General features: G+C 48.2%; 1 long non-coding RNA gene across 1 annotated transcript in view; it reads left to right on the top strand.

Annotated features, from left to right (window-relative positions):
• LOC131911270 (uncharacterized) overlaps positions 1-15,616 on the top strand; it is a 47,869-nt gene extending 32,253 nt beyond the window's left edge. The window contains exon 3 of the long non-coding RNA XR_009379315.1: positions 15,440-15,616. This is a non-coding gene — a long non-coding RNA (uncharacterized LOC131911270). The remainder of the gene's footprint in view (positions 1-15,439) is intronic.
• The last annotated feature ends 248 nt before the right edge of the window (positions 15,617-15,864 follow it).

Genomic DNA, 15,864 nt, shown 5'->3' with positions numbered 1-15,864 from the left:
TGGGTATTGAGTCTATAAAAATCTCTATAGACTGTTCCAGAAGACTAGGAGTTCAGCAATGCAATGCAAAGTGCTGGACACTCCCAGGGAGGGTCAGAGAAAGGTGAGGGAAAAAAGGCTAGAACAGCCTCTGCAGGTTCTTGGAGGTGAACATTGGCAGGTGAGAACTCTGTATCTCTTGGAGCTGTGTGTCATTCACATGCTAATTGCAGAGCTGTGTATACACACTGCCTCTGGACACACTCTCAGCCTTTGGTGCTCTACGCATCCCCAGTTCTAATGCTTGCCCTTCTTGCCCTTTGTGTCTGAGGCTGTACATCACAGACTCTCAGCTGGAGGAGACTTACAGGGGTTATTGATTTATCCCTCTTCAAAGAAGGAAGCAGAACATCCCTGAGCTTCTCTTTTTCTCCTCCCCAAGGAGATACAGCACCATCCCTCAGTCATGTGTCCATTGAACAGTCAAGAACCAGCAACCAACTTATTCACTCTTATGTCAACTCAAATCCCACTTGCTGTTTTCAATCACTTCTCTTTATTCTAATCTTTCTGTATGACAGTCCTCTGCAGAGGGGCTTTGTGGTGGAGCACATTACCTTTTTCAGTGCTGAGGATCGAACTCAGGACCTTGAGGAGGATGCTAGGCAGGTGCTTTATTACTGAGCTACATCCCTCTCCCTCTTTGTAGCCTCAAAGAAAAAAAAAAATTAAAAGAACATTTTACCATACCAAGAACTCTCCCAAATGCTAAAATAGACAGTCCAGTATTTTTCCATCACCAAGCACTTGAGTTGAATAATATATCTCCTGCTGGACAAGACGCTAGTGCATTCTGGTTCAGGAAGAGGCCCATATGTCTGAGAATCAGACTGAACTCCCATGACACAAGGCCTTCAGCTGTGGAAGTTGAATTCCTCTGTAAATTCGGCATCCAAGGCTGAGAGGTTGACTATTTAGAACCTGCTCAGGGGTGATCCTTATTCTGGCTTAGCATCATCTGTGTGCAGGGAGCAGCCACGAGCAGGTGTTCACATTTATCTTTCTCAAGTAGCCTCTCGAGGCTTTTTGGTCCACGAAAGAAGAGGCTGAACTAGAGCCTTCCACCCCCAGCTTCAGCCCCGCCAGAAGACAGCTGTTTGGGCCTCTCCCTGCTGCCTAATGCAAACATAGCTGGGATTCAGTAAGAGATGCTTGCTACAAGATTGCTGGCAGAAGCCACTTTCTTTGGAGATTTACTTAAACCAATGTCCTTGGATTTACTACCATTGCTGTGAAATTTTCAGCTCTAACAGCTCTAGCATGAACGGCCTATTTTGAACGTGACAGCCATTGCACTTCAACTGTGTGAATAATTTATGAGCTGTAAGACCGCTGTCATCGCGCTGATATTACAGCACTCTCCTTTGCCTGGCTAATTACGGAGGGCAACGATGCTCTGTCCTGTTGTCACAGCTCGGATGAGAAGCCACCAGGGACTTGTGTGTGAGCACTGAAGGGAAGAGGGGAACTGGGCCAGGGCCTCCTCACTCCTACTGCTACCAAACAAGGCTCTGAGAGGGTTAGCTTTCCACTCCAGCCTCTGCGAATTGAAACCATGCAGAGCCCTTGGGATGTTATCTGATATCCAGCATCCTGATTTTGCATCAAATGTGTGTTAGCTGGGAAAGGTGTGGGCTGTGAAAGGGACTTAGGAAGGAAAGAGATGTTAGATCCTGGAGCTAGTTAGGATGGCTAATGGTTCCAAGCCTCCAAGACAGGAGCATCCAGCTGCTTCAGAGCTAAGGGCTGGAGAAGAGAAGCAGTGAGCTAGCTGCAGGTTCGCTTCTCAGGGAGAATGGGGGCGCTTCCCACTGGGCAGCCCTGTGTTTTAAGCCATCTTGAGGCACTTCTAGCTCTCTCCAGCTGTGCTTGAGTAGTAACAACTCACTTAACCTCCGTGAGACCAAATGTAAACCACACTTGCGAATGAGATCCACGAAGATTAGCAGCCAGTGGGAGGGTTCTCAGCGTTAGGGTCCTGTGCTGTTCATTCCTCTGAGATCCGCCTCTGAAGGCAAAGGGCTCAAGTACATGAATTAGGAAGGACCTGGCCTCTGGGGAGAGCTCTGCCAAGCTGGGGGGGGGGGGGGAGGAAAGGAGACTAAACAAGATTACAAGGAGCAGCCCTGACCTGACGTGGAAAGGAAGATGAAGTCTACCTACAGCAAAGGGGCCACCGAGTAAGAAATATTTAAAGTATAAATAATTAGAGAAGAGATTTGAAAGAGTTCTCTTTCTAAAGTAACAAATATATATATATAGATATAGATATATATATGTACATATACATATATATACATATACATACATACTTTATTATTATTATTACTACTGATCTCAGTCAGACACAAACTACTCAGAGAAGGTCGCTCAGCAATCATTTGGTCCTGGATCTCCTGGATCCAGCGGTACACTGGAGAGCTGGATTAACTGGATTAACTGGTCATTCCTCCTGCTGCGTCAGTTGACCCACAGAATGGGGGGAGGGGGCTTTGTATCAGTTTAGATTAAACGCGAGGCTGATAGACAAACCCTATCCCTTCTGTTTCTCCTTTAGCTTTCCATCTGATCTATGCAGACTGATCTACGTCTGATCCATGCAGACTCACATTGTCCTCCGAAATCTCTTTCAGCTGCTCCCAGGCATTGTGGGTAGCTTTGCTCTGAGCTCCACCACCCTAGACTGTTCCGTGCTAGGGTTACCCACACTCGTTTGCAATGGCAAATGGTATCTCATCAGCCACTTAGGCTTGAGGGACTCAGGCTCTCCAAGTAGACTGGGCAGGCTGGACGCAGCATACACCTGTCTCTACCTCCCCAGCACTGAGGTTACAAGCGTGCACCACCACACTGAGCTTCTTGTACATGGGTTCCTGGGGCTGAATTCGGTTCCTCGTGCTTTGGAACAAGCGTGTGTAACCACCCCAGTAGGGAATGCTTAATGAGTACCCACCAGGAAAGCTGGAATTCGGAGTAATCAGTTGTTTTGGTTGCACAGAGATGAATCACAGAGGTAGAAGAATCACAGGGGAGGGTACAGAGGTAGAGGAACCAGTGACAGCATTTCAGAACAACTGCTGGGCCAACGGAGCAGAAGGAAGTAGACGAGGCTGCTCTCTGCAAGGGGCGTGGGGGGGGGTCATCCTTTATAAAGGGACACAGCCAGCCCAAGGTGACCTGATGAGGAAAAGTCTGGAACTCATATCTTGAAGAAGAGTCTGGAATTTATATCTTGAAGAAGGGGCCATTCACAGTCCCCACAATTTGCCCCCAGGGCAAAGAGAGAAGAGTGAGAGATGAGAAGAAACAGGAAGTGAGACCCTGGACAAACTATAAGCCTGGATCTAACTACATCCAGCTGGGAGCGCCAAATACGTCACCGTGGAGGCATATATATATATATATATATATATATATATATATATATATATTCACTGTACTTTTGATAGCTCAATAAAAGGAAGGGGCTTATTATGAAGTAAAAGTTCATTTCCAACCTTAAAAAAACAAAAGTGCCTACATACATCTGTAGCATTCTGCTTACAGATACCAATAGTTTCCAACTACCTCTCCCTGCACTTTGAAATATTTTATATCCATTTTGTTGTGCCCTAATACTTTTCAGTTAAATATATATTCTTCACTTTCTATCTCTTGGTATTCAGAGCTGAAAAGAATTGTAAATTTAACATACTGCCAAAATCTTCGTCAGTCTCCATTGCTGGTTCTTAAAATAAAATCTGAGGACCCTTGAGGTTTACCAAAGCCCCTTAAGGAGTTCTCCAACAGCTCAGTGTTTGTGTGTGTGTGTGTGTGTGTGTGTGTGTGTGTGTGTGTGTGTGTGTACAGGCATGTGTAAGTGCTCTCTCTGGAGTACCCATGTGCGAAGGCCAAAGATTAATATCAATTTTCTTCCTCTGTTGCTCTCCTTACTTTCTAAGACAGGGTCTCTCACTGGACCTGTAGCTCAGTGCTTCAGACAGACCAGCTGGGCAGTGGGACCCCATGATCCACGTGTCTCCATCTCCCAAGCATTGGGGTTACAGATGTGTGCTGCCACATCTGGATTTTACACATGTGCTGGGATCCAAATTCAGTTCCTCGTGTATGCATAGCAGACACTTTATGCACTGAGCTATCTCCACGGTCCCTGTTTATTTGTTTGTTTTTGAGATAGCCCCAGCTAGCTGGAACTCAGTATGTAGTCCAACATGGCCTCAAACTTATGAAAATGCACCTGCCTTGCCCTCCTGGATACTGAGTGCACCCCATGCTTGGCTACAGTGCTTTTACAAAGCATAAAATGATCTAATGATCTTGGAACCATTATGTTGCATTCTTTTTTAATGTTAGAACATTGGTCAAGATTATACTATTACAGAAAAAGACCTCAAGGGGTTATGTAATAATCACATATTTAAAAATATAATGTAAAGTTTCTGAAGAGGAGATTTTTGTATTTGAAGCACATTTTCTTCCCCACCAGCTTTGAATATCCAGATGTCTGTTGCTGCCTCTGAAACCTTCTAGTCCCTCAGTGTAGATACTAGGCCTGTAGATTGGCTCAGGTTTCAGGTGATTTGCCTGAACTCATAGGCCTGACTTCAGTACCTTTGAGCTGCTTGTCTCTGGGACCTACTAAAATGTCAGCATGTTGACCAAGAAAGTTCCCATTGCAAGTGCAGATATGTGTGACAGTGGGAAGGAAATGCCCATGATGCCTGTTCCTTGGAGGACCTTATCAGAGGCACCAGACATGGATGGAGGACAGGAGGTCTGGCTCCCTGCAGTTCAGTAAGTGGTGAGCACGTCACCAGAGTGGCTCAGGTGACAGTAAATGCAGGCTCCGGAGGCTTTGGGGGGAGGTGGCAGAAGCCAGCAGGCAAGTGCATGCTCACCTTCCTCCCAGAGCCAACTGACTGCCCTCCTCTAGACACATTAGTACGGAGTTTATTGTACTGTACGTGGCACAAAGCACAGCTCCCGACGCACAGCTTATTAATGGTGAGAACTGTGCTAACCCACTATCCCAGAAGGCAGGGATATGCATGGATCTGTGTTCAGGGGACAGAGGACCTATTTAAAAAAACAAAAGACCAATGTCTTGATGATGGAGGCAGTGCTGGAATAGAGGCTTTCTAGGCCAAGAAGCAGATTTTAAAGATAAACCATTGGTGGAGGAAGAGTGATAGAATCAGCTAAGGATTTCTAGGCAGCGGCATTGGCCTGAGCAAAAAGCAGCAGACAAAGGGAAGTATGGTGACCCGACTCTGCTGACCCTTCCTATGACACATGGGACACAGAGGCTGAGATTTGCCAAGTCCCTCCTCAGCAGCGCTGAGACAGAACCAAAGTCTCTCAACTTCAAATCTAGGATCCTCCTAGGACTGTCCCCTGCCTGTGAGGGTGACAGCAAGGTGAGGACCCAGCTGGAAAGGCTCCTGAAACCACATTCCGGAGGTGAGTGGGCTGGAGGCCTCCTGAGGTTGTTATCAGGCTTCTGTGCCTGAAGTGCAGTCTGTCAGATATGCCAGAGCCATCGTGGGCCATGTGACAGTGAGAATGGCACTGGGGAGGAGGCCAGCGAAAAATCTTCCTTTGCTGTTGATTTTGGTTACCTTGTGGGATTTCGATTTTGTTTGTTTGTTATTTGTTTGCTGGGGGATTGGGATGGGGATCTCACTCTCGCTCACCCTGGCTTCAAATTCACCAGACGTATAGCCCAAGCTGGCTTTGAACTCCCAGTAATCCTCCCTCCTCAGCCTCTCAAGTGCTGGGATTCAGGTGTGTGCCACCAAGCCCAGCTCTTAGAGTCTGCACTTGAAATTCCTTCCCGGAGTAAAGCATATGTACTTCATGAGTTAGAAAATTAAAAATGAAGAGGGAGGGGAAAAAATTGGTCAGGGTGGTAAATGAAGAAGTGAGCAAATGTTACTGTGTGGTAAAGGAATTCAAGAGTCTCGAACCCAAGTAAGGCATGGTGACCGAAACACCTTTGATTCCAGCAGTCAGGAGGTAGAGGCAGGAGGATCTCTGAGTTCGAGGCCAGCCTGGTCTACAAATTGAGTTCCAGGACAGCCAGGGAAACCCTGTCTCAAAAAAACAAAACAAGTCTCAGAGGCAGAGCTGGGACTGGGTTTGCCTGGCTCATGTGCTTGCCTAGTATTCCTGAAGCCCTATGTTCAAACCCCAGCATGGCATGGGTGCACATGCCTGTAATTCTAGCACTCAGGAAGTAGAGGCAGGAGGATCAGAAGTTCAAGGTCATATTTGGGTGTATCGGAAGCTCAAGTCCAACTTGGACTACTTGAGTGAGAACCTGTCTCAATTTAAAAAAAAAAAATCTCAAGACCAGCACCGTTTCAAGCTATGGTGTAGCCATGCACTGGAGCAGCTGAATGCCTCTAGAGGAAGGTCACATGATTAGAGAAAGGACTTCAACATGAGGTCATGAACTCTGCTCTTTGTATGTACGTGAGGCATCCTAGTTAGGAAGGAAGGCTAGGTCTCTGGCACATCTGGTCACCTCTCCAGGATCCGCCAACTAGGCCAAGAGCAGAAGCCAGAAGTCACCAGTGTCGTAGGCACAGGGTCCACAGAGAAGTTCAACACGGAAGGTAGCTGCTGCGGCCGAGTCTCTGACGCCTCCTGACGAGAGCATCAGCCTCACTTGGCAATGCCAGGCATTCCTCAGGCATATGCTGAGCTCTGTGTCACATAGCTGGAGTTCTAAACTGGGAAATCAAATCAGCTGTGCTTTAGACGCGTTCCTTCTTCCTTCTTCCTTCTCATGAACCGTGCGTGCGTGCGTGGATTAGACTTGATCGGCTCCCTGGGCGGGTTCCGTTAACCAAGCATCAGCTAAACAGTGCTCAAGAAGGAGAAGGATGTAACCCTGCTATGGAAAGGGACACTAGTCGGTGTTGCTGAAGTTCAAACAGTCGCATGCTACCAAAAATAAAGCCGTTCCCATAGCACCCGCGATACTTCCTCTTTCCTTCCACACACCTCACTTACTCATCTCCAGACCTCCCACCCCAAGCAAGTCTGGGCCTTCCCCAGTGTTTGCACCCTAGCTCAGTGCCTGTTACTGAGCTCACCCAACCATTCACCCGTAATAGCTGCCATTTGTAGGTAGGAGTATTCTCAATGAAGAATGTGAGTGGAAGGGTTAAACTGTGGTTTAAGGAACCGTTCCTTTCTCTTTTTTTAGTCAACAGATTTTTATTTAAGGAATTTTGCATGTCGTTCTTTCACTGTCTATTGAGGTCACTTAGCTCGCTCAAAGCAGAATTCAACATTTCAAGACAGCCCTTTTCTAAAAGAACTGGTGCTTAATCCAGACATGCTGTCAGCCCGCATTTCTTCTGTTTGAGTCTCCTTTATTTCTACTTGAAGAACAACATATTCATGACTTCAAAGTTCTCCATCTGAGATATTGCAGATCTAAGAAAGCCACCCATGACAGGACAAAGGGATGGCGGTGTTGATAATAAGGCTCCTCCTTTGAGCATGAGGAGTTGAAGACACGGGCCTTACTGTAAATGGATGAAGTTGGCTTGTTTCGTTTCATTGGTTTTTAATGATTGGCACACCCTACAGACCTGAGTGTGAGATCACAGGAACAAGTGTGGTCTAGATTCCTTCATGTTAAGACAAGTGTCAGAAACTGAGGGGCAGATCATCTACCCTAAAGTGGGCCAAAAAGCAAATTGCTTCGGGAACTGTTCTTATCTGCTGACATGAGGAAATGCAACTGTCTCCTACTAGGGAAGTTCCCATAGTGCCCCTGCCTCCATGGCTAGAATAGATCTGGGCTTCATTATTTCTCTGGGTGAGGTCACAAGAATGCTCTTGAGGTATATGAATGCTCTACTCAGTGGATTTTAGAGAATGTAAGAATCCTGCTTACAAAACAGTGAATAGCGTCATAAGAGAGAGTAGGAGCAAGGAGAGATCCACCCCTTCAAGAATGGGGACTCTGGAGATCTCAGCAGGGGCAGTGAATGGAGATTGCCTGCTGTTGAGCTTGGACTGCGTCCTGGGATGCCCTTCCACTTCAATTAACTTATCTACAGAGTTCTTCACAAGCTTGTCCAAGGGCCTACTGCCTAGGTAAATTTAGATCCTACTAAATTGATGATGAAGATTAACCATCATCAGCAGTGTGGGTTTTTGGGTTTATTCTGTATTCCAAATGGCCTCTGGTGTGTGCTCTTAATTCACTTGCCCTGTTGGACAAATCGCTTCTGTGGCTCTTGACCCACACAATCCTTTCAGGATGTCGTTCTGTGTGTTTGGACCTGCGATATCTGCTCCCTGACTGATGCACTTACCTGCTGTCTGAGGATGGTCTGTGCTAGGACCTGTGGGGGCTGCAAAGTCACCCAGGTTAGACCCCAGTCCGAAGAAGAAAATGACCTTGTGTTCATGCTCCTCCTTCCATCCTCTGCACACTGGTTCCCTTCCTGGGGAGCCAGCTCAAGGAAGCACCTTGCTGAACCCCCCTCCTTCTTGCTCACAATTTCAGGTCTGCCCAGGTCATGGAGTTGAGCATCCCTAAGGTAAAGCTAAAGAAAGCACCCTAGGGACCCCCCTCGTGCAGTGCTCCGTCCTTTGGCTTCTTTTTCCAGAGGACAGAAAATGCAACACTGTTTGAAACAATCACACTTCACACAGTGCCTGCAATATTATTCAAGGTAGAAGATTCTAGGCTTCTTGAGATCAAACTCTTAAGAAGTTCTGAAGTGAGAGGATTGGGAGGCAGGGGCGTGGACAAGAGCCCCGAGGGGATATAAAATAGCCAGGGGCTTTATAACTGAGTGTGAATGAATAGACTGCTATTTGGATGTAGGCAAAGGCTCTTTGGTCGGAGATAGCCAGGTTGACAAGGGAAATAAAATGATGGAAGAGTCAAGGACTGCTTCAGAAGGCAGGGTGATCCATCTTTCATCTGATAGGTCTGGGACACAGTGTGCAAAGCAGAAATGGTCCCTGCCCTGTGAGCTCACAGATTAGTGACGGGGAGACAGGAAACAAGGGGAGAGGCAAAGAACGATCAGTGCTTTAGAAGATGAGAGGGGATTGAAAAGGATCACTGGGACAAGGATGTACTAAAGATGCTAGTGGTCCGTGAAGAGGCTGGGAAGGTTTCGGGAGCTGCAGGGAGGCTGGTGACACGGACGATCTGTAAAGGGTCGGCTCCCAGCATCGTGTCAGCAGCGGAGCTTTGATTATCTTTCTTGTTGCAATGATCTAATACCTGGCTCCATCTGAAGGGATACTTCCATCCTGAAAAGGGAACGCTGGTGTTCAGCTCCTTTTCTCCTTTGTATTCAGTCCAGGACCCCAGTCCATGGATGGAAGGTGCTGCCCACATTTAAGGCAGGTCTTTCCACTTCAGTTAACTTATCCAGAGAACCCTTCACAAGTTTGTCCAAGGGCCTACTGCCTAGGTAAGTTTAGATCCTACTAAATTGATGATGAAGATTAACCATCAGCAGCAGTGTGGACTTTGGGTTTTATTCTGTTTTCCAAATGGGGAACAGAAGCAGGATTCGAAGCCACAGAGAGATCACTCACGTTGTTTATAGTTTTAAAGGCCATGGTTTCTGCAATGTGGATAGATTGTTGTCTATCACTGCCCAACCAATCATCAACATACAGCCATTTAAAGAACACACAGCATTAACTCACAGTTCCCACTCATCAGGAATCCAGCCCCAGCCTCGCTGTGTCCTCTGAAGAATGGGTACAATGAGGAATGCCTCTCCATAGCCATGTCTTACAGATATCCAAACCTAGTTTTTTTGCATTTGCATCTAAAGTTGATTAAGCTAGGTCATTTTGAACAAGTTATGCTAACTCTTTTTAACCTTAGTTTGCCCATCTATAAAGTAGGAATCAAAATACTGAAAGATTATAGCCAGGTGTGAACAACCCAGTGCCCAGGGGATAAGAAGATCGTCATAAACTGTATATTTAGTATTGTAAGGATTGATGTACTAGGAACTTCCCCATTGAGCAGAACACCCATAAAGAAATATACAAAGGACTTGCACCCTGTGCTAGGATATTGTGGCATGTAGTTGACATTTTCCTCCTAGGAAGGAATGTCCACATGGGAAGTTGGAGCGCTGGTGGGAAGTACGCTGAATTGAGAGAAGAGTATCTGGGCAATGCAGCTGGAAAGGGCAGACTGTCAAAACTCCTCTCAAGCCCCTCATGGCCCAGGGCAGAGAGATGAGACCAGCGCTCACCCTTGGGTGATCTCTGTAGTATTGCTGTATATCCTTAGATGGGATATGGATTTGGCTGCTTGGGTTCCAGGTCTGAGGATGTTCGAGTTTCATTGACTCATCTCATGGTCCTTGTTGGTCAAGGTTTATACTTCTTGATTCTGATGTCCTCACAGAGTGACTAGATCTCAGTTTGGAATGGGATGAATGCATTTGTGGAAGGATTTGATTTTATGAATTATAACTACAGAATTGTATGAATAAGACAGTTTGACAGATGGGGAAACTGAGGCCTGGTGAGAATTGTCTATTTAAGGATGGAGGCAGAGTTCACCTTTTGTGTGTCCCTGCAGACTCCTCATCTCATACACTTCACTCACACACGGGTGTTGTTGTTGTTGTTGTTTTGACTGGAGACAGGGTCTCATATCCTAGCCTAGTAACCCATGCTGGCCTGCGACTTAACTGTATATAGCCCAAGCTGGCATGGAACTTGCAGCCGTCTTCCTGCCTCAGCGTCTTGAGTGCCACCACACCCAGCTTCCAAAGGTCCCTTTTATGGAATGCTTTTTGTCTGTCTGACCCACCAACTCTTCAAAAGCTTTATGTATAATTCAAATCTACGCAAAAAAGGGGGGGGGGGCTTTAAAAGACAAACAAAAGCCTTGTGTCTCCCCATCAATGTGAGATCTCTGTCCAAACAAGCCCTTGAGTGCCTGTACCTAGAGGTCCTCTCCAGCTGGGCTTTCCAGGTAACTCCTGCCTTGAGCCTTGAACTTCCCTCCCCAGCACTGCGCGAAAGCTTCCTTCCCCCACCTCGTCCTTTGTAATGCACTGCCCTTTTTGAGATCCCCAAAGGGCTGGCTGCACAGGTACTCTTGTCTCAGCTGAGAGCTCCTCTAATGCTCCGAGTCCACGGGTCTCGCTCAACTCCCCTGCCGCGGAGTCCTCCCAAGCCGCGCCACAAGCTAAGTGCCCCGGAGCCTGACGTGCCGACGATCAGCTGGAGGCAAGCACCCAAGCACAGCCTGAAGGAGTCGAGCCGAAGGGACCATCAAGCAGCTGTCTCCACCCGCCCTCCTCCTCTTCCCTCCCCGCGCGGGTGACGCGCCAGCCCCCGCGTGCGCGCCTCCCCACCGCCCGCTCCGCCGCCGCGCTCGCTCCACGCTCCGCCACCGCGCGTCCGCTGGCCCCGCACCTTCCCCTGGCGCCGCGGCAGCTGGAGCGACGCCCGAGCGCTGGGGCCACGACTGTCACCCGCGGCCCTTTCCCTGTCGCCTGGAGGAGCCGGCGAGCAGCGACTGTCCGCGGAGCCGGAGGCACAGGGCAGCGAGGGGCGGCGCGAGGGTGCCGAGGTGGTACATGCCACCCGGCACTAAGCGTCTCCGGGCACCGGGAGCGTTCTTTGCAAGTAGGTGCATGCGCCTCTTAAAGACATTCTCGGCGTCTGATTTCGCTTTCACCTCGATGAGGTGGGTGTGTGGAGGGCTGTCCTGGGCTTGAATGCGCCTGGCGTGTTAAGAAGCACCCTTGGGCGTCCGGGCTGGCGAACTGGGGAGTCTGATGCGGGTGGGGAGGAGAAGTTGCTAAGTGAGAGGGGCCAAGCACTTAAGCGCAGACAGACCCGAAGGGTGTCCCGGGCCGTGGAGGGACTGGCTGAGAAGGTTAGAGAAGCCTGTGGCTACCCAGAGCTGGGGTTTGTCAGGGATCACTGTGGCCTGAGAGAGAGGAGATAGGACCCCGACTGTGAGAATCCGCGGGTGAGATCGTGGGTGAACCTCTGGCCGCCAAGAGACATCACCACAGAGATGGGTGATCCAGCTCAGAGGAAAGATTTCCATTTCCAAGGGCTTCGTGTGCCTCCAGACTGAGCAATCGAGCTTGGCTGGGACCCAGCCGCTTCAAATTGGCCACGTGAAGCCGGGCGGTGAGAATGGGGAAGAGGCGCCAGCCAGAAGACGTGTGTCGCTTTTGATGCTAACCTGTTTGGAAAGACTGGGGGACGGGGTCACACCTGGGGATATTCCAGCCCTAGCAGGTGCCTGTGGTACGGAACGTGGCGGCAAAGGCCGGTTTTTTGTAGCCCTCCTGCTTCAGGCTATTTATTACCTCATAGCTCCCTCCCGCAGGTTCGTGGGCAGTGGTACCGACCCCTTGCTGTCGAAGGGAGCAGGCGTTGAAATTCGCTAAGCAGGGCCATTCAGGTGTGAGCGTGACAGGACTGTGGACAGTCACAGCTCCTGAGTGAGAAAACAAGGCAAAATCTCAGAGAGCTGGCGGGTTGTGTGGGGTGGGGGTGGGGGTGGGGGTGGGGCAGAGTAGGCTCCACAGCCTGTCTAGGGACGCTGGTCTACGGGACACCTATATGTTGCATGAGCGACTTTGAAGAAATGTCAGCACTTTAGCCAGGGAAACAATGTGGTTGTCTTTAAACAACAACAACAACAAAAATCAGCTGCCTTTCCTCCAGGCTCCCCTTGCAAATATGAGCACCCGCCCATTGTTTCCTGGCACAGTCATTTCTTCCTTTTTGGTTTTGTTGTTTTTGTTGGTGGTTGGTTGGTTTTGTTTGGGGAGAATTTTCTGTTTGTTTTCTTGAGGTTTTTTTTGGGGGGGGAGGGGTGTCAGATTTGCCTAGCTCCTCCTTCCGACCCTCATCCCAGTATTCCTACTAGCCTACTTCTCTTGGAGCAGCCTCTGAGACTCCCATTCACAAGGTTTAGCTCCACCCGAGCCTCCTATCTGCTATTACAGCAGGGGAGGTCAGGGCACAACTCCCGCAGAGAACCAACATCCTCAATCTAAGTCTCCAGCAATTCACTGCAAAGCAGCCAGCAGCCACCCTCCCTCCCATCTGGGAATAAATGGCCGGGGGCTTATGTGCTTGGGGTAGCAGTCATTTGAGGAAAAGACCTCCCCCTTTCTCTGTCTGCTGCTCAATCCAGCCTTCAGCACCAGAGCTCCTGCATTCTGAGGTCCCATCGGTGGAGAGACCGCCACAGGCTGGCTCTTGCCCTGGAAGTTAATACATTTGCCCGTCCAAAAGTTCACTGCACCCAACCATCTGAAAAGGAATATTGGAGAATCTGTTTAGTCAAAACATAACATATGTGTTGCTTTTCCAAAAGCCCCCTGAGGGGTGTTGTTGCTCTCTTCCTCTGACATTCTGGTGTGAGATGTTTTTGCTATGAATATTTTGTCCTCAGTATAAATATAAAGAAATGCCCAGCTAGAGAGAGGGAACACTGAAAGTGTGGCCAGAGGACTTGCCTGGCCTCCTGATTACCCAAACACAGGTTCCATAAATGGCTCCCTTCTTTTTGTTAATTACAAAGTAGAGTTATTTCCAGCAGAGAAGGACCTGTGCTCTTTCAGGGGTGAAATGTACCAAGCGGGCTAGGAGGAGGTTTTGGTGTCTATTATTTAGATCTTGGGAGCTATACCTGTAATAGCATCCAGGCTTCAGTCTTTGGAGTGAGGTTCTGACAGGTGTGATAACTAAATCTTCCTTCACTAACATGAGACTACCCCTACTAGGATAGAACCCAGGGCTCAACTGCAGTATCAACCATTTACCTCCTAAACATAACCAAGCCCTTCTGTTATCTCTTTCTCCCTCCCTTCCTGCCCCCTCACTCCACCGAGTGTGTGTGTGTGTGTGTGTGTGTGTGTGTGTGTGTGTGTGTGTGTGTGTTCAGGTGTCTTCCTCTGCCAGTCTTCACTTTATTATTTAAGACAGTCACATTGAACCTGGAGCTCACCAATTCAGCAAGATTAACTGGCCAGGGAGCTCCAGGGATTTCCCTGTCTCTTCGTTCTTGGCCCTAAGGTTACAGTTATGCATCACCATGCCAAGCACTGGGAATCAAATGCAGGTCCCCATGCTTGTGTGGCAAGTACTTTACTGCATGAGCTATCTCCCCAGCCCCTTTCTGTTACATTTTGAGCTCGTGTATACCCACCTCTGTTAAGAGACTCAAACACACAGAAGGGCAGCCGTGGAGAGTGGGCAATATGGCTTTCCGATTTCCTGTTTAATGATCAGGGCTCTCTTACAACGGTCCTTTGGGTTACGTTTGCAAACAAGTGATTTATTTTAACAGCCATGCATTCAATAGGTTGGAAAAATTGAAATGCAGTCTTATTTTTATTCTGAAGAGAAGCAAGAAGTCTGAAACCAGTCTCTTGCTTTCCTTGAGAGGAAGTGGGAGTGGAAACGAAAGGCGTTTTATCTACACAATGGGTGATCCTCGGGCAATGGCAGACTTCGGTTTTCCATCTGGGCTTCCTGTCCCTAGCACTGAACAGGGCTTCATGCTTGCAAACAAATCTTTTACCAGGGTTATTCTCGTGTACCAAGAAAAGCTTCGGGAGTGGGGGAGCGGGGTGTGGAGCCAGCTTGTGTTTGAGGCTATTCAACCAGAAAAGAATACCAACTGAAATCAGACAATGAGGTAAGGGAGTTGGGTGGGGGTGGGGGGAGGAGATACAGATAGGCAAGTAATTGGTTCCCCAAAGACAGCCCTCAGCGTGGAATGGTGTCTTAGAGCAGTTGTCATGTAAACAGCCCACAATGTGATGATTAGGAAGATTTGTTCAGAAAGGGGGGGGGAGGTTCTGAGGCTGCACCTGTGTCCCCCGAGGAACCCTGCTTTGAGCTTCGTTCTTCTCAGCTGTCAAACTGTGTGAGTTTCTCAGGACAGCATCGTCCTCTGGAAACCTCACTGGGGCAAGCATGGGAGCCTTCGTGGGGACTCCATGGAACAGTCCATCCTGTATCTTGAGTGAACTAGTTCAGAAACACCCAGGAGTCCTGGTGGCTCTCGTGCGCCTCCACTCTGAAGCCACACGCTTCCTCTCTGGGCTAACGGTCTTTGTTTGCTTGATTCGGTCACAGTAGACTTATCCCACTTGGGTTGGACACATTCCCTGGAAATAATCGATGTTTTTCCGAGTGTGGCATCAATCTAGTAAAGAGCTGTTCACTTATCACTCCTCGAGGGTTTTCCCGCCTTCTAAGGAAAGCCAGCAAGAGAGCGAGTCCAGTTTGTTTTATTGTTCTTTGTTTAGGTGGCACCCGACGAGCACAGGGTGGGGGCTGGTTGGAATACTTTCACATTCATTACGCTAATGAAAAAGGAAATTGCAATTTTTTTTCACAGTGAAATGGGATGCAGTATTTCCATGTTGTCTTCCATAAGACCAAAATGAGCTACCAGCCAGAGCCAGAAGTGACCCCTAAACAAAGGGAACAGCTTTCACACTCTTTTAAAACAGTGGGAAAAGATTTTTACACTGTCCTAAAATACAAATAAAAATTGATTACCAGTCACTTTTAATTCTGGAGTGGATTTTTTAAGCCCATTGTTAAGTAATTTAGGGGAATACTATGTTTTTTTCTCCTGCTTATGCATGTGTTCCCTGAGCAAGTACTTGGGATCTTGCCAGAGTGAGATTTCCCCTTCAATATAAACTCATAAAGTCTCAATTATAACTTCCAGGGACTGCAATCCAGCAGAGAAGGAAGAAACAATTGGGAGACTATATAGCTTGGTTTGTCCCATGTGTTCATTCTTTGTCATAACAA

Source organism: Peromyscus eremicus, chromosome 5 (assembly GCF_949786415.1).
Source record: "Peromyscus eremicus chromosome 5, PerEre_H2_v1, whole genome shotgun sequence".
Classification (NCBI taxonomy): domain Eukaryota; kingdom Metazoa; phylum Chordata; class Mammalia; order Rodentia; family Cricetidae; genus Peromyscus; species Peromyscus eremicus.
The sequence above is the reverse complement of the archived record's forward strand: the minus strand, read 5'-3'. Positions and strand labels throughout refer to the sequence as shown.